Source organism: Hirundo rustica, chromosome 5 (genome assembly GCF_015227805.2).
Source record: "Hirundo rustica isolate bHirRus1 chromosome 5, bHirRus1.pri.v3, whole genome shotgun sequence".
NCBI classification, from domain to species: Eukaryota; Metazoa; Chordata; class Aves; order Passeriformes; family Hirundinidae; genus Hirundo; species Hirundo rustica.
The window spans coordinates 12,816,593-12,843,770 of NC_053454.1; the positions used below are offsets into that span (position 1 = coordinate 12,816,593).

A 27,178-nucleotide genomic window follows, 5' to 3' on the forward strand; every position below is an offset into this window, starting at 1 on the left:
ATATCTATAGTTTTAACGTCCTATAATTTTATGCCATTCAATGCCAGATATGGCTGAGGTGCTTTACAAACTTGGTGGTTTATCACCTGGGTTGTCCCCTGAGGCCAAGTTGAATGTCTGTTTAAATTAAGCTGAACTACGTACAGCCCTTCATGTTTAGTATATAACATTGGATAAATTGAATTCTCTCCTTCCAATGCTGTTAATACAAATAGTGTATGATCAGCGCTGCATGATACAGCAAGGCACAGTGGTTATATCTAAATGGCAGAAACCCCTGAAATATGTGCAACTTTATGCTTTTGTCCCTTTAATATGTTTCATTTGTAAAGTGAGTGAGTTTTTCCTATAAAACAGGAAAAAAAGCATCAGGATAGATGGGTATGACAGGACTGCCTTGCTCAGCATGTGAATACAGAATACAAAATGAGCAAAGCTTCTGGTGTGCTCTTGGCCCACTGACCTGTAAAACAGATTATGTGGGATTCTCCTTTGGGGGCTGGGAGAACAGGCTGGGGAAGGGAAAAGCTTAGGATTATCAAATGCAGGAAGAGTCAGTATTGCAGTGCAGGAGTGTAAAGCCTTTCATACAGAGAGGGGAGAGCATTTCAGAATGCAAGGATGCTGAAATTTCTCAAGAACCTGTCCTGAGTTGGCCTGAGCCGTAAAAGCTGCACTCAACTACACTGGGATTGTTGCAAGAGGTTTCTGTATTTTTCACTTTCATGCTAAATATATTTGGATTTTTCCCTCATTCAGTGTTCAAAGAATACATTTTCATTGAATAATTGTCATATGCCTGTTAAAAATCAAGTCATCCATATGAAACCAGCTTTTTTTTTTTTTCTTTTCTTTGCCTCCTTGGATCTTTCAGAAATACATGTATCTTTATGTATTTATTATGTCAATATTTCATGCCAAAGACAAAGCAAAGAGTCTACATTTGCCATAAGTTTTTTTGGGTTTTTTTTTTGTGCACCAAAGCTGTATTATCTCTTCTTACATGCCCAGAATCATGCTTACATTTTTGCAACTACATTAGTTCATTGAAGATGCTTTCCCTCCTTGTATGGGTTGCCTTTGTAGTTTCTTAAAGCACTGACCTCTGCTCACATCCTAAGATTTTTAATATAGATTTGATATTTACTTGAAATTATGTAGCTGATACATTATGAATATCCTACTCACTAGGTTCTCATAAACCAAATAATAGCTGTGGCTTGGAAGTAACAAGTGTGCCTGCAGAAACTCTTGTAAAAAATCCAAAATCAGTTTCAGAAGGTTTTTTTACCCTCGTAAATATTTGATTTAGTTTTTAATTACTCAGCAAGTCTTAGCAATTTTTTCATGTTTCTACAGTTGTCCTTGTGCTTTAAGTCTTGGGGTTTTTTTGAACAGAGATCTTCAGCAAGCTCAAGCTGCAAGTGCTTAGCCTCTTGGGAAGCCACAGCTGGCTCATATTTGGCTGTAGATTTATTAGGAATAGTTGAAGAAGTTACTGCTCCCAGATGTCCCACAGCTCTTCTCTTGAATGACTAAGTTGGGACATCTCTGCAATGCCACTTTGCATTGACATACCTGAGGAGATGAAAAAATCTGTTCTCCTTGGCCCAGCACTGGGCATGCGTTAAGACATTTATCAATTATTTGGAAAACCTGGTTTCTCTGCATCTTTTTCAAGAGTGCTTCATCTTCATAGCAGTAATTACATAGTGATGTCGTGGACATCATAGAGAGGTTGCTTCAGCGAATGCTGAAATGTTATTGTTTACTTCTTATTATTTACCTAGATCGCAGATATATACATGGCTTGTGAAACATGTAATGAATAATTTCTATTTCAGGAGGCTCTGTTCTCCTGGCCTGTAGGTATTTACCATTAGGCATGTGATATCAAAGATCTTCACATTTTGATAGTTGAATACTAACATTATGCCTAAGGTTCTGGGCCAGAAAAAATGGGAGTTTCTGTGAGGGAGGTGTGTGGACTTAGAGCTGCCTTTCAGAGCAGTAGCTAAGAAGGTGATGAGAAATCAGAGTTTATGCTATTGCATTGCTCAGCGTAGAGAATTTCTAAAATTCATAGCAACTTTTCATGGACTTTTAGCTTTTACTGTTCTTTTCTGACTAAGAGGTGACTTGAATACTGACGAAAACACGCCCCTTAAATTTGCAACTCAGCACTATAGCCTGAGGCACGTGTTAACAGCTCCTTAGAAAGTATTTCACAGTCTTGGTATTTCCACATCCTTACCATAGCATTGCATTTATATACAAGTTTTGTCTGATGCTGAGTAGCCATCAGCTTTTCTAAAAGGAATTTAAGTAAAATCTTTATGCTGTGGTTTGCTGGTTTGATTTTTTTTCCTCCCAGGCTGCAGCTCTTGTTTCTCCCTGCTTTGAAATCTAAATGGTGAAGTCTGCCCCCAGATATTCAAGCAGAAATGGTACAAGAAGTTTGAAATGCGAATGAATCGAACACATCCATAGATGCTGCTATTATGACATTTTATATTGCGCCAGTTGTGAATGTGTAGGTTCTTTAGGAATTACATATTTTTTATAAAATATTTATTGCAAATACCAACAATATAAATACTCTTTTTAAGACTTAACACATAATTTTAATTCCAGTCAGATTTGTGTGGAGTCAGTGTCAGGATGCTGATCATCAATTCAATCATAAAAGACAAACTGTGATGAATATTTTCTGACCCTGAAATACATGAGAGCTAAAAAATACAATAGCTTGAGTTACTATCTTCATAAAAATACTATGACAACATGATAGTTCAATATACAAAAATGCAAACATACTAAGAATTGGTATGAAATTCTGTTTCCACTGACCTTTGTAGGATCAGAGTTTGTTCCAGATGGTGAAGATCCAATTTCCTTCAGTTTGAAATAATGTAATTCTGGGCTGCTACAGTCCTGCACTCGGTCCCCCTTATTCCACCATCCCTTGCCCAGATACTGGCATTCATGTGTTTCCATTCCTAGATCTGAGACATGAACTGGGCCAAATCAAATGAAAGAGTTGCCAGTTTGGTTTTCAAATAAATGAATATTGGCTTGTTTCACAGGACTGTTAAATGAATGCAAGAAGATTGCAAAATCAGCAATACAGTTTTAGATTAGCTTCAGCTGTTACAGAGCTAAACCTTGGTTATTTCTCAATTTTACAGTTCTTAGCTTTGTCAGAGATACAAGGGGAAATCTGAGGCAAAGCTTGAATGTCGTAAGACAATTAGAATAGTAACCACACATGCATTTCACACCCCCCAGCAATAAGGAATGGTTGTAGAAGCTCTCTCTCTGACCTCTGTGTTTTGGAAAGAGCCGTCGGAGCTCTAAAAAGCCAATACCAAGTAAAGGCTCTTGACATTTTAGGCTGTGGAGCATTTCCAGACCTTTAATTTCTGTACTCTTCTCCAAGATATAAGATGTTATTCCCAGATGCTGAAACACCATGTTTAACAGATGTCAAAATACTGTTGTTAGTCCCCCTTCTCCAGAAGCTACATCCCTTTTTATGTTTGAATCAATTCATCTTTACCTGGAGCTAGTAGTGATGCAAGGATATGACGTTTTTAAACTCAATCCTGCTTTCGCAAAGGTAGTTCTTGTTTCTCTAGTGCCCTCAGTGCAAAGAAGAAAAGAAAATTATATGTAAATTTTGGGGAGAAAACAAAAACAACAACACACATACACACACACACACACAAAAACCCCAAACAAACAAACAAAAAAACCCAAAAAAACCACCCCCAAAACAACCCCACCCTGTTGTATCAGTCCAGCCTGCACTTTTACCTAATACAGCATTCTGTTTGTGACATCTTGTCAGGAAATTTATAAGAAAAAAATCCGAGGCGATGACAAAATAATTAACAAGTGGGGGGAAGGAAGGAGTTTTGATCCTGTTAAATTGCAAATACAGCACAGTCTCATAAAAGTGAATTTCACGGGGATAGGCAGTAACAAGTGGTCCAGAGGGAGGCAATTAGATCCTTCTCACCCTCTTAAGGGGACAGACATTGAAATCAAGAGGCAATTGATTTAAAAGAGATAGAAGGAATGTTGCATAATTAATCCATGGAATTCTTTGCCTCAGGCTCACTTCCAGTCGAATTCCTTCTCTGAATTCAGTCACTTACAAAGATAACACTTAAGATGTTATATACATTAGAATACTCCCCTCTAATTGCCTTAAGTAAGAAGAAAAGCAATTGTTTTCCGGGTTAAAGACATACGGTATACAGCACCTGGAAGGACACGTAAACTTCCCCAGGTGAAACCCAAGCTGAGCATAGTGTCTGAGAGCACAGAGCTTTGCCTGCTGTCTGCAGCGTTATATGGGTTATGGGTTACTCTGTGTTACTCTATTGAAAATTATCCTGCCTGAAACAGCTGGAATGGAGTCTCGGGAAACCATATATATTTGTACCTACGTATTTCACAGCAGCCTAACCCAAATTAAATGAGGCAATTTGCAATTACCAAAACTGTTGAGCAGTTAAAACTTAAGGGGCATCTAAAAGGATCTTCACCCTGTTTGGGATTACAAAACAACAGTTGTCATGTAACAGAACACATTCTACATTTTTAACAACGACTGCTGTGCTGTAGATCCTCTGCTGTCAGCAATGTTCCACGTCTGCTGCCATCCACAGGGGAAGACATACCTGTGTTACTCCCAACAACAAAAGGAAAACAAAGTTTCTAAACCAGGAAAGCTTTTGTTCTTCCCAGAGACAGCTTATACACTTCTAGTGACAGCATATAAGCTGCCTCTGAGAAGCTTATACAGCTACAGCTACAAACAAAACATATTCCTTTCTAAATGCTTATTGTTGATTTGGTGTGCCAAGAGAGGCTGCAATATTTGGTTACAGTGCTGTTATCAACACGAGGAGAAATTGACAGTATACTGGAAACAAATAAAAATGAAGTTTCTCATAATACAGAGATTTTAGCTATTAAAAAAAAAATAATTAAGAGCATTATGACCAAACTTTTTAAAAATTCAATGACTTCCAGCTGTCACTCATGTACCTGGGATACCCCTGAGGGTTAGACAGTATCCTTCATTTAATGAAGCTTTTGATGGGAGATGTTGATATTTGACATCAGCATTTAATTTTGGGTTGTGGTGCACTTTCCTATATGCTGTTTTTGCAGCTGATAGTCGGCCACTCCATTTATAGTTGTCACGTTCTGCCGGTGACCCAGTCTCTGCTCCCTGTAGCATACCACTAATGCCACTGGTAATGCCAGAATAATTTTGGCTGCCATGTGACATATGCACGGGAGGATGCAGCTCTCTGGGATGCAGCAGCTTTCCCATGCCATTCCTGTACTTGCTTGGATTCGCTGTGCTCTGGTTTCTAACAGCTTGAATCTAAACTAAACTTGTCAAAGCTGAGCACGGTAAGGAATGCCATTTAGGCCTCAAAACAAGGTTGCCTCATGTTCAGCTGCTGTGAACACATACTCATTTCCTCACCCCCATTAAGGGAGGGTATGGTGAGCATGTGGCACCACTATAAAAATCAGACCTACAATAGAAACAGCTTAAAGTAATTACTTCGAGGCATCCACATGTGAAAGTGCTGATCTTCTGCCTTCTGACAGAATGCTTATCTACAGTTAAGAGCACAGGGAATATTTCTTATAGGGAATATTTCTTATGTCTTGGGGCATGAGAAGTTTCTTCCTTCTAACATTAATATTAATCCTGTGCTGGAGAATATACTACATTCCAAGAATTAAAATCATAACACGGTTTCTCCATTCTACATTAACAAGCTCTTTAGAAGTTAGGTTTTGTTCTCATTAGTAGAGCAGAGCCATACTCTTAATTAGGCAAATGAGGCAGACAAAGACTAACATATGCAAATTAAAAAGAAGCCTGATAGGCAAGAGGAACAAAAAAGAGACAAAAGACTCCAAAAAAGCAGTAGTGTCAGAGAATAATTCATCTCACTACAGGGAACTTCTGAAACGGTGAAGGAGGATTTGCATCAGAAGATGTGACTATGTATACACAAAAAATTGTAATCCCAAAGCTTTACTCAGAGCTCTGGAAGAGGCACTGTCTCATCCCCACTATGTAAACCACCAAAATGTTCATTTACATGGGAGACTGCTCAGTCTAGCAAGGGGAACTCTCAGTTGTGCAACATTTATGAGGACAGACTTGAACTAGGCTGTAGACAGGTTAGTATCATTTTCCACGTAGTGAAAATCTGATCCCAAACTATTTAAGTAGCCTTCAGAGACCTTTGTTTTCCATGTTTCTCTGAGCTTGACTTTAAGTAGAGTCTGCCAAGATAACCCCACTGAAAGGGGAATCAGAACTTCTCAACAGAGAAGCTCCTTAAGTGAGATTAGATTAACTCCATTTGTAACCAATTTCTTAAATTACTGCAGTCGGGCTATTCAATGTGTTAAGTGTCAAGAAACTTCCTATTGCATAAGAAATAGTTCTAATTCCAATGGTTCTAAAGCCCAGTATTTTCAACAACTTTAGGTCCCTGAAGTTCAAAGATCTACTAATTTAATAGTTGCTAGGCAGGACAAAAAAAAACACCTTTTTTTTTTTTTTTTTTTTTTTTTTTTTTTTTTTTTTTTTTTTTTTTTTCCCCTATTGCAGAATGATTTGATGCACATGTAAAAAATGCAATACAAAGTGTCAGAATCAAAATCAAATCCTGCCAGGAAATTTCATATAGGCTTCTTAGTTCTATTTTGTCTGTGTGCAGACATTATGATAGAATTGTTTTTCCAGTAGTAGAGTTACTTATACTTTGGAAGTGGATTGCTAAACATAATTGATAATGATCCAAATTTCTCCTATAATTTCATATATAATGACTAGCTTTTCCGGAGCCAAAAGAACCAAAAGCTAAAATCATCAGCACTGAACTGTCAGGAAAATGGTGGTGATCTATCTACTATAGAAAGACAAAGGCTTACATCCTTGAGGGAATTAAATGTTTAAATCCTATTTAAATTGCCTTCATTCCACTGAAATCACTAAGAATCAGGTCTTTAAATAGAACTTAAAACCTAAATCTCTGTGATGTTACATCGATGTCATAATCTGCAATATCTGTATATATAATGGAAACACTGTATAAGGAGACATTAAACTGGTTTATCAAGTCATCTATTTACTAGTGTATAATCTGTAGACATCTTTGGGCTACATAATGATTTTAAATGGAGGAAGATAGCTTTTGAAACAGTTTACTTGTGAGGTAACATCTGTGAATTACTGTAGCATACACATTTTTTGGATTACCTCATGTTAGGACACAAAGAAGAATTTTAAATTTTTAATTTTAGAAGGAGAACTTCTTGATTTCAGTGATGATTTTGGCATGACTGTTAATGATGACAGGTTGTCAGGCCTGTCCTTAGACAGGAGGCTTAACAGTATTTACTAGGGGGGACATTAGATTGTCCTGGGGGGCTGTTTGTTAGATGACAATGGTGACAGTCCTTATTGTTAGGAAAATTAATCCACAAACACCAGAGGTTTATGTCCAAAAAGGAGACAGAGGAGTCCTTTTACTTTATTCGAATAAAGGGAGAGGCCATGGGGCATTTCCCCTGGGGTCTCTCAGTTTTTTGGAGGATGCAGCCTCCTTTTTATCCTAATTTCCCGGCCACATTTCCCTCTCTCTTTCCCCATTGGCTGGGGTACTTGAGAGGTACAGACTTCCCGAAATGCCTAAGTGTGGTGGTGCAGAACTGTTTTATTAGATTTTTGTAAGAAGTTTATGTTATGGTTCGTTTCACTGTATCCCCAATTCTGTATCCCTTTTATGTTGTCTGTATAATAAGGTGTTCTGTGTCAATCATCCCATACCTCACATGACATGCAACATCCCCTCTGCCCCAACCCCCCTCTCTGGGGCAGCTTGCCTATCACTCCCGGGGTCCCTCCCAGATTGTGAAATCTCCGGCAGAGGGCTTCAGGTGGTAGGTAGCCTGGGGGAAATTCCTTTGGCTCTGGATTTTAGTGGTCTGAAGCTTGGGGGTGGGCACACCTTGTTACCCCCTGAAACCCCTGATTTGTGGTCTTTTTTGTATCCTCCCTGGGACCCTCCCCCGCTTATAGGGGGTGGGAGGGAGGAGCAAACTCTCTCAGCCGCTGGGTTCTCCACCTAGAAGCTCTCAGCCGCGGGGTTCTCAGCCTGGAAGCTCCGAGCCGCTCGCCTCGGAGCTTGGAGATCTCTGCTAATAAACATCCTTTAACCTGCTAAGCTGAGAGCCAGCCTTTTCTCTTCTGCTGCTGTTGACTGTCACCTTTGGGTCCAGCTGCCAAGCCGAGAAGCCAAAACGAACTGGAAACTTTGTGTCTGTGTTGACCCGAGCTAGCTGGGGGTCAGCTCCCACCCGGAGCGGGGACACAACCGGACATAATTGGCGCGCCAACGTGGAGCACACCACGCCGGCAGAAGCAGCTTGGACCACGTGGAGCACGGCTCCACGGTGACAGAGCGTCCAGCGCCCACGCAGGGGCCCTCCCGGAGACGAGGCGGACCCTGCGAACGGACTGGGGCTGATTTAGCCCGAAGAACAGTCTCTGGGCGTCACGCACCCCTGTGAAATTGACTTTTAAACAAGGCAAGTTCCAGGGGAAAGAAGGGGAGCTTCGAGCCCCGACCGGAGTCCTTCTTGCAGCAGAATACCCAGACCCACGCACCCCCCAGGCACAGGAACAGGTAAGTATACCCACAAAGGGACATACTTACTGGTTTTAGGGTTCCCCCGAGGGAGGGGGATCTATTGGGGAGGAAAAAATCCTCCAAAAATAGCTGCGCAGCTAAAGGGTTAAACCTCCTGTGATTTTGAGCGAACGGGGTCCGCGGGGGGAGTGCTTTTCATCTGGGTTTGGGTTCAAAAGCAACTTAGTATCGAAAACATGGGCGGAAAGCTCACGATTGCTCAGAAAAGGTTGTATTATAATTATGCGTCAGTAGTTAACGATGCCAAATTGAAAATCTCAAAAGGCGAGTTAAGAAGTTTTGTTCGCTGGGTTCATGTGCATTTTCCCCAAGTCTCTCCGGACAGTCTCTGCAGCCCACATTTCTGTGGCACTGTAGAAAAGGAATTAATTAGGTTGATTCAAACTGGGGACAAAAAGGCTACGTGTCCCTCATGTAATCAGCATGCACTCCCCACCTTGAGTGCAGGGGTAAACCCCAGAGGTCTGAACAGCTGTGAGCTGTGGCAGACTGACGTGACACATATCCCCCAATTCGGCCGATCTAAATATGTGCACGTGTCTGTGGACACTTTTTCCGGTGCAGTTTTTGCTTCTGCCCACGCAGGGGAGAAGACCTTGGATGCGATTAAACACCTCATCCAGGCTTTCTCCTTCATGGGCATCCCAAAAGAATTAAAAACTGATAATGGCCCAGCGTACCGTTCCAAGGAATTCTGCAGCTTCCTGCAACAATGGGGAGTGGGTCATAAAACCGGCATCCCTCATTCCCCAACAGGCCAAGCTGTAGTGGAGAGGACCCACAGAGAAATCAAAAGGGTCCTTAACCAACAACAACCGGTGTTGAAAACAGAAACACCACAGACCCGATTGGCCAGGGCTCTATTCACTTTGAATTTTTTAAACAGCACCTTTGAGTTTTTAAACCCTCCCATTGTTCGTCATTTCGGGGCAAACCCTCAGCTAAACATCAAAGAGAGGCCGCCAGTCATGGTCCGGGACCCTGAGACTAGAAGGACAGAGGGACCTCATGATTTAGTCACGTGGGGCCGTGGGTACGCTTGCGTGTCCACCCCCATGGGGCCGAGATGGTTACCATCAAAATGGGTGAGGCCCTATGTCCCAAAGGTCTCGGGGGAGAAAAAGAAACTGCCACAGGTTACTCAGGCAGCTTTTAGGAGGAAAAGGAGGGAAGATTTTTCCCCAGGTGGTTTCGCTTCCCTGAATGACCCCTGTTCGAATGCTGATTGTTTGTTTTAGTTCTTCTAGTCCTGATGGAACCTGTCCAGCGCCAATCCCCTGTGCTGAGAAAGTTTCACCTGCTCCTTAGTGTCCCCCTGCTTGCCAGTCTCACTGCACCTGGCTCCGGATGGTTGGTGATGTCCACAAAGCCATCCAGAATATCCGAGACATGGTGAATGACATCAAGAGAGAGACTGGTGACTGGCTGAATGGATTGTTTGGGGACTGGGGAATTTCGGGCTGGGTGGGTTCAATTTTGAAATCAGTTTTGTTATTTTTGTTTGTTATTCTGTTAATTTTAATTGGATTTAGTATCATCAAAAAATGTTAAGTAGATTAATTTCTAGCACCACACATGCCCCCTCTGTGAACCATGTTGCTGTATCATCCGTGCCTGGATGGGAGGAAGACGTGGAACTGGAGGAAGACCCAGAAGACAGAAGACACCCAGAGGATGAACCTCAGATGGAGTGGCCCACTCAGCCAGAGTGGCTCACCGAGAGTTACCCGGACTTCGAATATCATCCTCCTCCGTTCCAGCCCTCCTCCTGTCATTAAAACAAAAAAGGGGGAGATGTGGTGGTGCAGAACTGTTTTATTAGATTTTTGTAAGAAGTTTATGTTATGGTTCGTTTCACTGTATCCCCAATTCTGTATCCCTTTTATGTTGTCTGTATAATAAGGTGTTCTGTGTCAATCATCCCATACCTCACATGACATGCAACATCCCCTCTGCCCCAACCCCCCTCTCTGGGGCAGCTTGCCTATCACTCCCGGGGTCCCTCCCAGATTGTGAAATCTCCGGCAGAGGGCTTCAGGTGGTAGGTAGCCTGGGGGAAATTCCTTTGGCTCTGGATTTTAGTGGTCTGAAGCTTGGGGGTGGGCACACCTTGTTACCCCCTGAAACCCCTGATTTGTGGTCTTTTTTGTATCCTCCCTGGGACCCTCCCCCGCTTATAGGGGGTGGGAGGGAGGAGCAAACTCTCTCAGCCGCTGGGTTCTCCACCTAGAAGCTCTCAGCCGCGGGGTTCTCAGCCTGGAAGCTCCGAGCCGCTCGCCTCGGAGCTTGGAGATCTCTGCTAATAAACATCCTTTAACCTGCTAAGCTGAGAGCCAGCCTTTTCTCTTCTGCTGCTGTTGACTGTCACCTTTGGGTCCAGCTGCCAAGCCGAGAAGCCAAAACGAACTGGAAACTTTGTGTCTGTGTTGACCCGAGCTAGCTGGGGGTTAGCTCCCACCCGGAGCGGGGACACAACCGGACATACCTAAGACCTAAGACTCCCCTTTTAATATATAACCCCCCTAATTTTTAATTTTTATGGGATTGATGGGGTTTTCCCAATTGTTGCTTTCATCTTTCAATATTCAATTTCATTTACAAACAAACCTATGATTTGTTTGTAAAGGCAAGTATCTTCTTTTCCATTCATCAATCAGTAGAATCCTTCCCATTGTTTCTCTTATCTCTCAGTCCTAGTTTTATCTACCAGCAGACCCAGGGCTTGTTTGTAAAGACAAATCTTGTCATTCCACTCATTATTAAAGAGGTAAAATTCTAAAAATAATTGAACTTGTGACACAGAGCACTTCCTGTTCTTTGTCACATCTTCACTTCTGTCATAAAAGAACCACATAGAATCACTTGTTGCTGAGATAAATGCACTATAATAATGGTAACAATTATTTTAAGCCAGAATTTTAAAAAAATTGGTCTGCTGATTTCAAGAATTAGCTCAATGAAATTAAATATATTAACAAAGAAGATACATGTGCCAATAATGCTTCCTCATGCGTTTATGCTTAAGTATCCTCTAAAAAACACAGTAGATTGAACTGGTGTTCCTTTGTAGGGAGTTGGATTTCTTTTTTCTCTACAGGTTTCACTAATTCTTCTTCAGAGAAAAAACGTTTTGGGTTCTACCCTTTGGTTCTTGCTTGATCCCTGCTTTAGAAAATCCAGGTGGTGAGTGATCCTGTGTTGTTTCTTGGCCCATATGAATATCATTTACTCTGCTCCTGACAACTTCCTCTAGAGAAGAAGCAGACAGAAATTCACACAATCCTGCTGATGAGAGGCAGTTAAGTGAGACATACTTAATAAAAAAGAAATAGCTTTGACTACTAAGCAAAACAAGGGAGTCAGAACACAAAATCTGTTTCTATATAAATGCACTATAAAAAAACCCTCTATCACTTGTACAGCTCTGTGAGACCCACTGATGAAAGGCTTTTCCTAAATGCAGAGAATTATAATATAAAGTAAGCTGTCAAGAAATATTGTCATGCTGTAGAGATCACAAGCAACCCATGAAAGAAGGCAGTGTCACGTGTCATTCAGAAGCCTTTATGGACCTGGAGTTACTCTGGCTAGGCTGGCAGAGCTTTCCTGGGCTGGCAGAGAGTGTCAGCAGTGGGTTGCAATTGCCCCAAATACACAACTGCATCAAAGATTGCCATGCTACTGAGCGAGGGCCTGATCTGTATGCTTCCCTGACTTATATTTGCTATTTGATAATAAAAAGGTTTGGATGTTGGATAAAAACATGATTAAATGACCTTTGGAGATGGTCTGGTCCCATCCTCCCTGGTCAATACAGGGTCAAAGAGGATAACTCTAGTTAACCCACAACAGAGCCCAAATTCTAACAGTACACTGTTTACTCTTCAGCAATCCATGCATTAATTGAATGCAGTGACACAGACATGCAGGGGTACATACTTTGTTCATTCATGCGATTTAATTCAAAAAGATATTATAAATAACATCATAAATATGTTCTTAAATGGCTGATCACCACATCTGAGTATCATAGGTTAGCACAATTTTGTGTTCTAGATATAGAGAAATGTAAAATGTTTTTTCCCTGCCCTAACCGTGGCGTAGTTGGGGGGAGGAGGACAAGGACCTATCGAAAATCTGGCTGGGATATTGGCAGCTAAGTTAACTAATGAGAAGTGTCAGTGTGACTTTGGAAGGAATATTTAAAACTGATCTGCTGAGACTGCCCGCTCTCTTGCTTCGGTGACTTGCCATGAGGTTACGAGGTGGTCTGGGCCCGGTCGGGCTCTGCTGTCTCTCTGGGTGGCCGGGCCGGGCCTGGCCGGGGCCTGGGGGCCGCTGCCCACACAGGGAGAGCCTGGGCCGGCTGAGCCCCTTTCCCTTGCTGCTGGCAGGGGAGAGGGGCGGCTGCAGCTCGGCAGTGCGGGGCCGTGTGCTCAGACCACGGCAGAAGGGGCCAAGCCAAGGCCCAGCTTAATCACCGCTGGCAGCGGAGAGAGCAAGCCTGCAGCTCCATAACAACTCTGAGCTGGACTGCCTTACATGAGACCGAGGGGTGGAAAAAGAGACATTTGCTGGTTTCCTTTTACCAGCTTGGCATGCGCATGTGGCTTTGCAAGCCTGGGCAAAAAATTTAACCCTTTCTTAGCAATACAGAACTTTTAAAGCACAGTTCTTCCTTGAGAGAAAGAAGAAAGAAGAAAACAGAGTGTACATGGAACAGACACTGCATGAAGTCAGTTAGATGAGAAGTGAAAGAACTAATAATATTGGAATAGGATGTAAGAAGTGGACGTTTATAACTGGACTCTTCTAAGGTAAATTATGAAGAAATGAACTGTTCTTTGCAGCATTCTTAGTATTATTTTTGGGTTGAATGCTATTCTAATAAAAATTAAGGACTGGTATAATAGAGATTTATTTGGGAACTTTGAAACCCCCACTCCTGGGTCAAAAGGATGTCTCAGCCTTTTGAGACAAAGATAATTTTAGATAAGAAGAAGTATTCGTAAATAATACCCCAAATACACTGAGAAGCTCTGTGGATAGAACATCACAGTCTGCGAAAACTCCGGGCGGCAGCAGATGTGTGACAGCACTGGACTATTGCGTCTTATAGCAAACATCTTCATGAAAGATCTCAGAAGGACTCTTCTCCTAAGATAATGTGTAGTTATGTCTAAGTAGTGAAACTGACTGGAAATTCTAAGTTGTGTCTTTCTATGTTGTTAAATAAGAAAGTTAATAGTTTGTAAGAGGAAAGAAGTGTGGGTTTTTTTTTTTTTTTTTAAATTTTCATTCTGTTTTAGTTTTTTTTTCTATTTTTTTAGTGTGCGTTAATAAAACCATTTTTTGTTCATTTTTAAGCTTAAGCCTGCTTTGTTTATTTTTCTCCTAATCTCTCCCTCCCACAAAAATATTAACACTAAAATCCCTACATTAATTAGTGTTTCTACCTGGTTTTATTAAATTAAAACCATTACACTGAGTTATAAATAAATGTTTATTAATATCTATGTAATATTGCATCCAGTTTTGAACTGTCAAAGCCTAGTTTCAGTGAAGTCACTTAAACGGGGGACATCCAGAGGGCACTTCACTCTGAGACTTGTGATGTAGGATCACACCATAAGCATTTCAGAAATTCAGAGTCAATTCACTCTTGTTGCTTTCATAGCAAGACTAAATTGTTCAGAGGATGGATTTTCACCTTGTTTTGCATCACTGTTGGTTTTGCCTGGAAACATGCGTTCTTGCATCCTTATGTGCTACACAGCCTTTACACACATAAAGGAAAGTGGCTAAGAGTGCATTATACCCCTCCTCTTCAATCCAAATTACTTGGGCAGCTCATTCAAATTTAATGTAGCACTCTTAATCTGGGGCAACTGGTCCTGATTTTAAAAAACTTTTAAAAATCACTCAGTTTGTGAGCCCCAAGATACCACGGTAAATTATGTGCTAAAAGCTTTGGGTTTGTGGTGTTTGTTTGTTTGTCTGTTTTTCTGTTGTTATTTCAGGAATATTGAGGTTTTTTGGTCTAAAAACATTTCTGGCAGATGAAATTGTTAAATCATTCAGATGCTGGTTCTCTTGATATAAAAACAGCCATGACCTCAAGTGCATAAAAGCCATTATTTAGCACATTGGACTTTGCAGGACTCAACTCTAGGAAGACAAAGACAACCCTGCTCTGGCCAAATATGCTGCTGTATTGTATCTGTAAAGAACCAGATACTGTCAGAGGCGAATAGAAATGTGCTTAACTGAGGGGGTTTTGCTAGTCATGGTTTTCACACTTTCTAGAGTCACAAGACCAATATTTTTAAGTCTCTTGTTAAAATTTGCAAAGACTAGAGCTATAGAATATATGTAATTTTGAACAAACAGTTCTATGAGCCGCCATGTTACCCCTTCAGGATGTTCAGCTCATGAATTTTTCACTAATATTTTCACAGGATTTCACTAGCCAGTGGGTTTCCTGTCCCCTTTCTCATATGTATTATTTACCTGAAGAATATGGTCAAAAACAAGCACATCAGGTGAGGAGTTCCAAGGGCCCTCTAACATGAGTGGATGTATTGTTCCAGTGGGGTGAGTGAACTCTGCCAAGGAAGGCTTTCTGGTGATAATGGATGTCTGGATGTCTTCCAGACAGGGGCTGTGCTAAAACTGATGCAACATCATTTGTGCTGCTGAGAAATTTACTGACCGATCACTAAGTGCTAATACCTTCATGTCCAGAGGCAGGTTTATAGTTGAGTCAAGAGAAGATGACTGCTCTGCTGCATCAAGGAGATCAGCAGAATTTGAAAGCTCTAGGGAGAGGCTGTAGATGTTATATCTCATCTCTGGCTGTGGTCTATGTCTTGGAGGTGTAGTTTAGAACTATACTCAGCACCAAAAAGGGTTTACAAGATGCCTTTTTTGTGTGAGTGACTCATTCTGAAAGCAGAAAATAGAATGCCATTTGGGCATCATTTTTTTGCCTGCTTCTTTCTAAGGTGTCTGATCCAGTGAGTCTATTCTATTGATTTTGGGAAGAATTGACTGTGGGAGTCCTTTTTTCTGCCCCACTTCATCATACAGCATGGGAATATAGGACTGGAGGTGATCCTGTGTGTATCAGTTGTTGTCCTTTACTATTATAGGCTGTTCCCTTCCTCAGGGAGGTGCCAGATGCCCAGGGCTGAGGCTGGCTTGGTGCCCCCAGCTGCCCTTGGGAGCCCAGATGGATCCCTCTGGGGATCTCCCACCTGGCCTTGCTGTGCCCTGACATAATTTTTGTATCTTCTATTGCATCTGGAAAACAGTTTCAAAAGCTCAGTTTACTTCTTATTCAGAGCTTTTTCCCCTAATTTTCTACCCTAAAGTTATTTATTATGAGGCTATAATTAGTGGTGACAAATTGTTCTCTCACTTTGGCAGAATTTTCTTTTCATAACAATGCAATGATATAATCAATGATCATATAAAATTCTCAGTTCTGCTTGGATGGATTAAATAACTCAAGCCACCCATATGACATGGGGTCTCCAAGTTCAGGGTCATCCTGAACGGCCATTTTTCAGTTTAAGTCTCAAGTGTGAGTGATTGGAATGAGATGCATTACCCCAGAGAAGACAGCAGAAATGCTTCACACAAGAACATTGATATTTTCCTGTTTCTGCTTGTAATACTGTAGTTAAAACATCCAAGGATCATCTTTGCCTTTTGCAGAGTTACCTTTCATTATCAGTCTGAGGTATCTTGTTACTTAGCACATATAAATAATGAGATTCCAGCTTAAACATCAGTCTGTGTTGCAGGAGCCCAAGGACACAATTGTCTGTTATGTACCTGTTGTCTCCTCTGCTCCCTTACACTGGAAAGAAATGGGACGAGGAAGAAAGTGAGGACCACAGGCAGCAAATACCCAGAGTTCAGGAAAGTGACACAACACCCTAGGGAAGACTGAGCTACAATTTTGAACTGTGCTTTGTAAAAAATATCAAAATAGTTTAGGCAGAATGTTTCTGATCTCAGGGAAGTCTGTAACTGGAGATCACCTGTGAGCTGCTGCTGCAGGCTGTGGAGACACAGTGATTTCTGTACAAGTGACATTGCACATTAGTCAGTGCATGAATAAGCACTGACTAATAAACACATCCTCCTGAGCTTTGCAAGCCTCTGGTTTTTGTTTCTCTTTTTCTTTCTCATAAATGTAGTTTCATAACTAGCATTAATAATTTCAAAAAACATCCTAATGGTTCCTAGCAAAACTCTGTCTATACAGGATTGCTGCTGCTCTTTTACAGCAGTGCAGAACCAGGAACTTTTAAATAATCATGACACAGCACACAACTCTGATCTGAGTACAGAATGCTTTTTGTGCACACAGAAGAAATACTTTAGATAAACTCATATTAAATGACCCTTTTTTTCTTTTTTAATACATACCAAAGGACCTTTGAAATTTAGATTTGCAATTGTTTGCCAGAAGTTCTACAGCAACACTCCTGTACCTATTAGTAACATCAGTACAGAGTTCAGTATTTGAAGATTACAAACAATAAAGCAAGGCTCTCTTTAGTCAAGCTTGTTCATCCATCACACTCTTTTTATCTGCTTTTACCTGAGGCATTCTGGCTCAGAAAACACAAGAACAGACCTCTTTTTAATACTGAAGTGGAAATTCTGATATTAAAAGTTTTCATAAATGGCAAGATTGAGGTTCTAGTCTCCTTAGGGAAAAGACATACTTTCTATACTAAAGTCTTGGCAGAAAAAAACCTTATCACACTAATGATGGACCTAGTAACACCTGAGTTCTAAAGCCTTGTGTACTCTTTGTATACTCTTCTCACTATATTTTGTCAGCATTTTCCTGTTCTGCCTCTAGTAACCCTCACTTAATAGCTAACCAGCACTTTCACACCAAAACTCCTTTACACTGCCTAACAAAGCTGTGTTCAGTATGGAGCTGTGTTGATGTTTGGTTTTGGCAGGCCAACAGAAGGCTGTTGAGTTTTACTGGGGCCTTTCCTTGAGATACACGAATTTTGGTCGCTTTTTTGGTCTGCTGCACGGACACTGTGTAGGTGTGACTGTTACCAGTGCTGTGGTTTGCCAGAGGAGAAAGAGCCTTGAGAGAAGAAGAGAGAGTCTTGAAAAGAAAGGGGGAAGAAACAGATTTCCTGCGGGTTCCCAGTGCTCAAGTGAGTGCTCTGTAAATCTGCCATCTCTGTGTCTAGGCATGAGCATAAGTAAATATATATGTGTGGTCTGCGTGCATGCACCTACTGGGAACACATCTCAGCCTCGCTGCTGGTTGCACATGGAGACATGGATGGTGCAGCCTCCCCTCCTGGGCTGTTAGATCCAGCATGGCATACTCTCTTCCAACAGTGACCCTCAGCCTACAGATGGTAGTGCTTTCAAATGGCAGAGCTGCAGACAGGATAGACTAGAGCACTGACTCAGCACTCTGAAAGGTTTCTAAGCATAACAACCTTTATTTAATAGATGTTTAGTTTCCTAAGTGAAGGAAAACAGTAGGATTTTTATGATTCTCAAAGAAAGATGTAATTGTTAAAGGAGCATTTACAAAAGGTATATTCTGACTGTGAAGGCATTTTTTTTTAGGCAGAATTATTGCAAAAGGACCAAAACAAAACACCTCTCCATGCTGTGTAACAACATTATTTGGTCTTTGATTTAGACAGACACCATCTGATAAGCCTCCCACATATCAGAAAGCCTGACTTCTCTGGGGGAGTGGGTAGAGGTGAAGCTGACAGGCAAGCAAGCATCAGGGAGAGGCAGCTCTCACTTCTAACATTGGTTTCATCTTACTTCCAAGGCCTTTCCACCAGAGATACAGAGTTCTTTTAATTTTTAAGAACTGTTTCCCTCACGGATCTGTGAGATTAATGGCAAGTGTCAGTTGATGTAGAAATGAGTCCAGGATCAACTGAAACTATGCCATAGTCTAAACATAAAAGGAGAAGCAAGGGGGTTTTTTTAGCGGTTTTTGTGTTGGTTTTTTTTTTTTTTTTTTTCTTTCCTTTCAGAAAGCAGTCATGCAATATTAACTTCAGCCCAGCAGAACTGTCTGCATGTGAGCAAGGGGACTGAGAAATGCAGACAATTCAAGAACACAAAGTGTGTCTGAACCAGGCAAGTGCCAAGAACACAGAACTGAGTGAGCAATTTGGGAAGCAGCTCAGCCACAAGGTCAGCATAAATTTGAGAGAACAGGTTTTCCCTCAGTGTTCTGGGCTAGGGCTTTTCTGCAGAAACCACAGTTTCTGTAGGCACTCCTCAGTAGACATGTAACCACCTTGCTGGTGTACTCCTGGCAGCAAAGCGCAGCAGGCTGGGAACACAAGATTTCCTCCTTGGGTTAAAGTCAGCTCAGTCATGTTCCTGCAGTCATCCTGCAGCATTGCAGGGCTGACGTGTTCCTCTCACAAACCACACCAGGAAGCACAGACTGCTGCCTTGCACGGAAAGTGAATTCTTTGGCCTCTCTGAAGGAAGCAGAAGAAAGCTCATAATGGTTCTTGTTTAGGGCTGGGGGAAATATGAGTGTTTGTTTAACTGTGTTACCATGACATTTTGTTCTGGCAAACTAGAATCTCTACAGCAAATCAGACAGAGTATACCAAAACAAATCCTGCTTGTTAAGCTGATTCATTCCTGTAAAGAAAGAAGTCGCCATGATGATTGCTTTTGTACCTTTCTGGAAAGAGGTAGTGTGGCTGGAGAGGAGATATTTACTAGATCCCTACACGTAGCTACAGAAATGAGTGAAGAAGACTGCCAGTACTTCAGATCTGGCAAAGCTAATGTAGTCCATCCTTATATGGGTCAGCATCATGGGTGTGCATCATTGAACCAAAAGGAAAAAAATCCTTTTTAGGAAATATTTAATGTTACACAAAAAGGTACACTATGGGATAAGGATTATTTTGAGAATAAAAATAAACACCATGAAACTAAAGATATAGTTTGAGATGCTGCCAAAATACTGTTCTGCTGTGCTGCTTGTAGATCAAGGAGCATTAATAAATTAGTAAAAGAAGAAGTCCTTCTGAAAAATAAGCAAGAGCATAGTGGGATTTTCACAATTTTAGGGAAAACTGTCTAGCGGTGAAATGGAAAAACTCCCTGTTACAGCTGAAGAATGCCTGCTTTATGTCTCTATACAATTTAGATGAAAATGTAGATGTCTGGGAGATTATGCCTGTTAAGCAGATGATAAACAACTTGGAATTTTTCTTACAAGCAATGCAGTTGTCCCTGAGAACAGTAGCTTCTGGTGACATCTGATTTATGAAAAACCTAATCCTTGAAAACAGCTAAAACTGCAGCTAAAAACTGCAGATGGCAGCCCTGAACCTCTGAAAACACTCATGGAGACGTAACTGAGCATTCTAGTGATTTTGACTATCTATCTGTGTCATCGCCGTGAGGAGAAGCCCTAATCAGCAGCTTTAGATACCACACACACGGATAGTGAGAGGCTCAGACAGATGGAGACAGAGACAAAGGTGAAAAAAGGAGTTGTGTTCTTCCCAATTCACAGAGAGAGGGATAAAGGACTTGTGGCACTCTGTATTTGTGCTAGCAGAAGTGTGTGCCAGGCTATCCAGAAACTAAGGCAGATACAAGTTTCTGGAGCTGGATCTCAGAGCAGCTTGTGAATTTGAAAGTTGCTCTTAACCCCACCCCACCCCACCCCATCCCCCCTTTGAAGCTATCTCTTCTTCAGGCTAAATAAGCCCAGCTCCCTCGGCCCTTAGGGAAGATGCTCCAGCTTCAGATGTCCTTGGTGATCCTCCTTTGGGATGCCTCATCTATCTTTCTGGTAGTAGGTGACCCAAAATTGGACACAATAAAATATCTTTCAGACTCTTTGGATTCAGAAAATGCACAACTCAGTTAAAAAAAATTGCTTCTTCTGAAGTATTCTTGGTGGGTGAGAACTGCAGTATGAAATTGTGAACTTCAATGTTTGTAGGGCACAAAAATCTAGTTAATCAAATCTTGGAGATGCTCGTTTTTATGAATCATTAAATACCTCAAGAGACTTCTATGATTTGTAAGACAAGAGTTTCTAAATATATAAATTCTCTGTATTGGAGTAAATGACAGCCTCTGGTTATTGAGGATTCAGTGCAAATATTTCCTGGAGATAGTAATTCTCTAACCATCCACAGCATCACTTTTTTCTACCTTCTTAGAAAAACACCATTGAGAAGGTACTGGGTTAATTGAATACTTATTAATTTATTTTTTTCCTCTCTTTAACATTCATCCACCTGCCAGCTGTGTAGGATTGTTTTTTGTTTTTAATTCACCAGTGTTTTTCATGATGTAATACACTATTTCCAATCCCCCTGACTACATCTGGGCCAGTATGAGAGAAGACAGGGGAATTTCCTTCGCACCCCGCTGCAGGACGCTAAAGGTGTAACCCTGCATGTGAACAAATGTAGTGATATGACTGAAGGAAGTCTTTCAGCACTCTCAGAGAAAAATGCAAGGCATGCTGAGTGTGAGGGGGATGCTGTCCTGTGGTTCCCCAACAGCAGCACGTGTGGAACTGGAGCAATGGCGGGCCCTTCCAGCCTTCCTACAGCGATGTGAACAGGCAGGGATATCTGCCTACGTGCACCTTGTGTGTGTAGATGAACAATGCAAGGGCAGGATTGCAGCATGTTGTCCCTTCTGGCTGTTGGTGACTTGCTCGAGGAATTGAGCCTCCCTCACTGACCGACCCTCTCTCTCTCGGCATCAGCCTGCATCTGAAACAGTAGTACTAAACGCAGGCTGAAGAAAAGGGCAAAAGCAACTTGTTCCTGTTCTTTATAGCAACAAGAACAAAAGGTTTATATTCCTAAGTATTGCAAGTGACAGGCCCCTGCCAGCAAGGCACCAAAGCATCCCTGCCGCAGGAGGTGCAGTGCCAATGACACCTAGTGTCCGGAGCTCGGATAGAGGCTTCAGACCGGGAGCTGCTCCGCTCGGCTTTCTGCATGAAGCTCTTGTATTTACTCTTGTTTTCCAGATGGTTTCACACTTCAGTCCCGCTGCCCCCCTCTGTCACCTCCCCCCTCCTCCCTGTCATAATCTATTTGAAACTCATTTTCTATCGGAGACTGGATTTGTGGTTGCAGCCTCCATAGTGCACGGCAAGGCTCTTAACTTATGCTTCAGTTCTTGCATTAATTGCCTGCCCGGGAGTGCTTGGCACAGAGATGGGACATGCAGCACTTCCCAGCTGAAGTTACAAGGAAAAGAGTCAGCCTTGCTCAGCAACCATCTTGTTGATGACATATTCTCTCTTTTACTTGGTTATAGAAATGATCAGTTGAGATCCTTGCTGGTCTCTGCCACCTATTTTATTGTTGTTTTTTATCCATTTAATCTGTCACAAGCTAGGGAGACAAAACTCACGTTTCCAAACATTTAGTGTCAGGGGTGACCACATGCAGGATGAGGAGGGAGAGATTTTTCTCTAGAATTGGAGAAAGGGATTTTCCAATGGCAGAACTACCACAAAGACAAGAGAGTGCTGGGAACCTACAGCCTCTGTAACCTGACATATCTACCTTAAAAAGTAAAGACTTTTTACTGTATGCTCAGCAGAAACCTGGTATTTTCTGTGGGATTCTATGCCTGTCTTGCTTGCCAAGGGAAGAAATGCCTCTGACATGAGAATTTCTGCTTGAAGTATCATAACTTTCCTTCCTTTGCTCCTGGAGATGGGCAGAGACTGACGTGATCTGGTAACATAAAAGTATATGGATTTCTTGGGAGTTTTACTTTATAGGGATTATGCATAAAAATAGTAAATATGAAAACATTAAAGAAATGGAAAAAGCAGAGGGACAACATATTACACTTCTGCTTATATCTACTTAACACAAATTTAAAGGAAGTATAAGCTTGGATATCAGTTTGAGTCTTGTTATCTATGACCCTTTGCCAGAGACCCTAATTTCCAATGCTCATCCCTAACAGTGACTTTGAAGGCTTTTTTTGATGATCAGGATTTCAGAACTCACCATCATCTGTGCTTTGGACCAGGTCAAGTCAGTGAAGACATGGAAGGAATTTGTCAGTCATTTATAAATGTTCCTAGACAGTGGAAATTGTCCAGCTGTGGGGATCTCTCTCTAAAACACGTTAAAGTCTGACTTAGCCTCTTGATGAGGATATATTTTAGTCTCATTAATAGAGTACCACTGTGATACACTGATAATGAGATCAGGTAAAAAATGGGAACTGTAAATAGTTTAGAACTATAAATGGCAATGGCAAAGACATACAGTTCTTCAGTGGGCATAGATTTTTCTTCGTGCATGAACAGAGCGACCACTTCCACCTAATAAAATTTCTTGCTCAAAATCACAATTTTTTCCAAATGTTATGTCACTGTGCCACAAGAAAACAGGAAAAATATCAGCCAGTTATTGTCTCAAGTCCTCTGTTGTAAACAAATGTGACACAATGAAACACTGAGCTCAGTGAACTAGGAAGGACACATAAATTCAGTTTAAATTGTTCTTGAAGTCTGAAGGACTCTGTGGCTCAAATTTCAGAGGATGGCATCGTTAATCAGTGCCTGTCTGCAGGGACAGTCCTTGTTCAGAACGACAAGATTCAGCAATTGCTGCAATGACTGTTAAAATGTAGAGCCAATTACATATGAAATATTTATAGTCTTTGTATCATTTGTACTGAGACATGGAGACATTCCAGCAGATTTGATTTTTTTTTTTAACTGATGCTCATTCACTTGCCAATCTCATCCCTGCTTAGGTTGTCTCCTGGGATCCTAGGCTAAGTTTTAGGATTTTCTGCCCTGCTTACCAAGCAAAACTAGTGAGTCCATATGTCTGTGACATGGTTCCCAGGAGTATTCCTGGTATCCCAGGAGTGTACACCTGGTTTCCAGGAGGCAAGAAGCAGCAGAGATGTCCTCTGAAACAATTTCTCAATAACTACTGTTAACTGTTCTTCCTTACAGAACATAAAAGCAATACAGAAAATTTTTACTGTTTTTATAAGTAGTTGTCCTTCTCTGCTAAGCTGACTGCATTTTAAAATTTCTGATTTTAGAATGACGTTATGTTCTGTTACTGGTTAGTGGGCTTTTTTGCACCCTTTGTGGAAATGGCAGCTCCAGGTTTGGCTGAAGGGCTTTTTTTTTGCATCTGCAAATCTAAATGCAAAATGTGAGGCTGCCTGCCCCATGCTGGGTAGGGACACTGCCTGGTAGCTGGTGCTCCACTCTTTCTAGCAGGACAGAAAAGACATGGGTATGCATCTGACACTGTTCTCCTAGTCTGGCATTATCCTCACTTTCTACCTATCTCTTTCTGGCACAGGAATTAACATCTGCTATACTTTTACGTAAATTGCTGGCATAAACTTTTTAACTCAATGCAATTAGAAGGTCATGAGAACTCTTGCATTGGGTGCTGTTTGCAGGTAGGTATGAGATTGCTCCCCTCAACAATGGCTGTTGCTGTCAGCCATTAACCTTTGGGTGGCTGATATTTGGAGAGTTGAAACGGGAAAGTGTCTGTTTAGCTTTTGTTCTTAATGAAAGGAATAATGATAGCTATATCAAATGTGTTTCCCTGTGTAATATTGCTTGATAATTCTAAATTAATACAGGTTTCCAAGTTATTCTGAAAAGAATGGGACAATTTTACTTTTTAAGCCTTATTGTAGGGACAAATATTATATTGACTAATGCCTAGTTATATTGACTTATTAAAGATATATGGGCATTGATCTAGTATTGATGCCCATCTGTGATGGACAAAAACTCTCTAACAGTTTAAAGTTAGAAAGTATATGTTTACTATGACGCTAGGCAGCACGTGGGATAGCTCCCAAATTCACACCACAATTTACAGATGATCACAGAGTCCTTTTATTTACAAAAGTACTGAATACCCCAAACACAAATGCATATTCATAACCCTGGTACATCCCATTCCCCCGCTTCATATAGTAATTAGATAAAAAGCTATTAGGCATGCATAGTTTGTTCTCTGAAATGGGTTGGTGGTCTTTTTCATGGGGAAGGGTCCCCAAAATGAGGAAGTAAAAAAGTCTTCCTCGTTCTGACCTTTCTACCTTTTCAATGCAAATGTGATAAATGAACCCTTGTTAGGACTCCCACTTCATGTCTTTGTGACCGTTCCATGAGTTTCTGGGCAGAGGAGGCCTGCCCAGTCTTATGTTCCTAAAAGCTATTTATCAGTTTCCATATTCTTCATTATAAACACAGCTAACCAACCATAAAGTTGACAAGTAATCAGTTATTCTAATATGGAAGAGTGATCCCAAACCCAGTTTCTCTTAGTTAATTACTAACTTTTAATTTCAGCAAAGCCTACTGATCTACTTTAGTTAATTTCAGTGAAGCTTATCTCTAACTAAAATCTTAACCCCACTAAAATCCTCAATTCTCTAAAGTTTATGTCTCAATATGCTTCTTGTCTTAAAAGCACCTCTCCATAAGGCAGATCAAAACATGGAAATATTGTATTTCTCTGAATAAGGAACAAGTTTGCTTAATTATCTTTTTGACTATTTGATTCTGTCCATTTATCAAGTTTTAAACAATTTTTTTTTTTTTTTTTAGTTATTATCTAATAAAACATGCCTTTTTGGAATATCCTATAATACAATTTCCTACTATATGCATTCAAAATTTTAAAATAGGTTCCTGACCTTTCTTGTAACCCACCCTTTCTTAGTATTTCATATAAAAGTTTTGGTACATGTAACTTGTTTTCCTATAGAACTGTTTAGTGTCTGATCCATTTTCAATTATAAGGAAAATAAAAGTCTCATATTAGGGAAAAAAATCCATCTTGCTTATGTCAGAGAGCATAGGTGAAAATAAACCAGGTGAAGTGAGAGTTGGATCACAGCAAAGTTATTAACATTATTCTTCGTATATTTTTTTGGAAAAAAAAGCTTTTGTGTTCCTTAGACTGAAATTCAATGAATACAAAGACAGAGGTCAAAAAAGTCTTGAGATGTAAACTTTCACGTTAATTTGCAAAATCAATAACTGTAAGAGAAGAAAGCAGAAGCTGTAAGGAGTGACAAGGCTTTAAATGCTCAGAATTCTTAGATACAGGAGTCTAACATGGAGCAAGAACCATTTTCTTCATCTGTAGTAAAGACCTTGCACACATGTGCATGCTCTAAATATAAACTGCAGAAACTGTTTTACACTCTAGAAAAGGATGCTTGCCAGAGGTGATAGAAAGATGAAGGTATCTGGGAAGAACCCAGGCAGTCCACAGAGCTGGTCCAGCATGGGCCAAAGAGAGGAGTTTATGGTAGAGAGCTCAACTCACTTCTTCATGTATTAATCCTGGAAAACTTCTCAAGCTATTCCAGTTATTAATTTTCACTGGGGAATCATGAATCCACTCCAGTCCGTGTGCGGTGGGTCCAGTGCTGTGCTGCAGAACGTCTCTGGCACGTTGGTGAATGGCTCCCCGGCAGCTCAGGTGTAACACACTAGTGACACCAAGCTTCTTATTTCTTGCCCTTAATCCTCTGGCTGCTGCCTTTAATCTGTCAACAGCTCCATCCTGTCACTCAGACACCTAACTGAAGGAAGCTCCTCCCTCCTCTGCATCAGGACCCGGCTGTGAAAGTCTTTCTGTCCTTCCCTCCTCTCAGTTAAATACAGTTTAACCATACTCACAGTCCTTCAGGCATCTTTCCTCCCTTGATATAACTTCTTTTCTTGCAGTCTCAGTAGGAACTGTCTCCACTCCCCATCGTTCAAAACATAACACCCTCCAACATCTGCCACTGTTTCTTCTTTTCCCTTGCTTCCTCAAGCACTTTAAATGCCTCATCTTTGTCTTGAAGATCTTTGTGGCTCCATCTCTTTCAGCAGTCTGATCCTCTCTATTACCTAGCTCCCCTTGCCCCAGTAATGGCTCCAGCCTTTTCTTCAGATTGTTTTCTTCCTTTGTTCCTCTCTGCAGGACTTTTTCCACGTTGTATTTTTAGAGCCAGACTTGCCATCAGAGGTTCAAAGCTTTCATAGAGGGCATCATACTTTCATAACATATTTCTGGGAAGCTGTCAGACACTGTATAAACTTCACACACTACCAGTTCTTTAACAAGGGGCTGGTATAAAGGCTTGAATCTCTGAGTGGCATTTTGCTGTCTTAACCTATGTCCATCTGAACGGCTGTCAGGGCTGGCTCTGACTCTGATCTCTTTTATAAGCCTAAGTGCCAGGCTTTGCAAGATACTCAGTGAGATATCTGGTTGCATATTGCTGTAGTTTTTAAGATACAAGATATATATATTTAAAAATTATTTCTATACATTGTATACCCAAACAACCCTTTTTATATACAGGGAGACATA

The 27,178-nt window shown here is 41.1% G+C and overlaps 1 long non-coding RNA gene across 1 annotated transcript; it reads right to left on the reverse strand.

The window, feature by feature from the left end:
• Nucleotides 1-310: 310 nt before the first annotated feature.
• On the reverse strand, nucleotides 311-3,967 carry LOC120753561 (uncharacterized). The gene is made up of 4 exons (XR_005701147.1): nucleotides 3,817-3,967; nucleotides 3,560-3,642; nucleotides 2,851-3,017; nucleotides 311-1,578 (listed from the first exon to the last, which is right to left on the reverse strand). It is a non-coding gene; the product is annotated as an uncharacterized LOC120753561 (long non-coding RNA).
• Nucleotides 3,968-27,178: the final 23,211 nt, after the last annotated feature.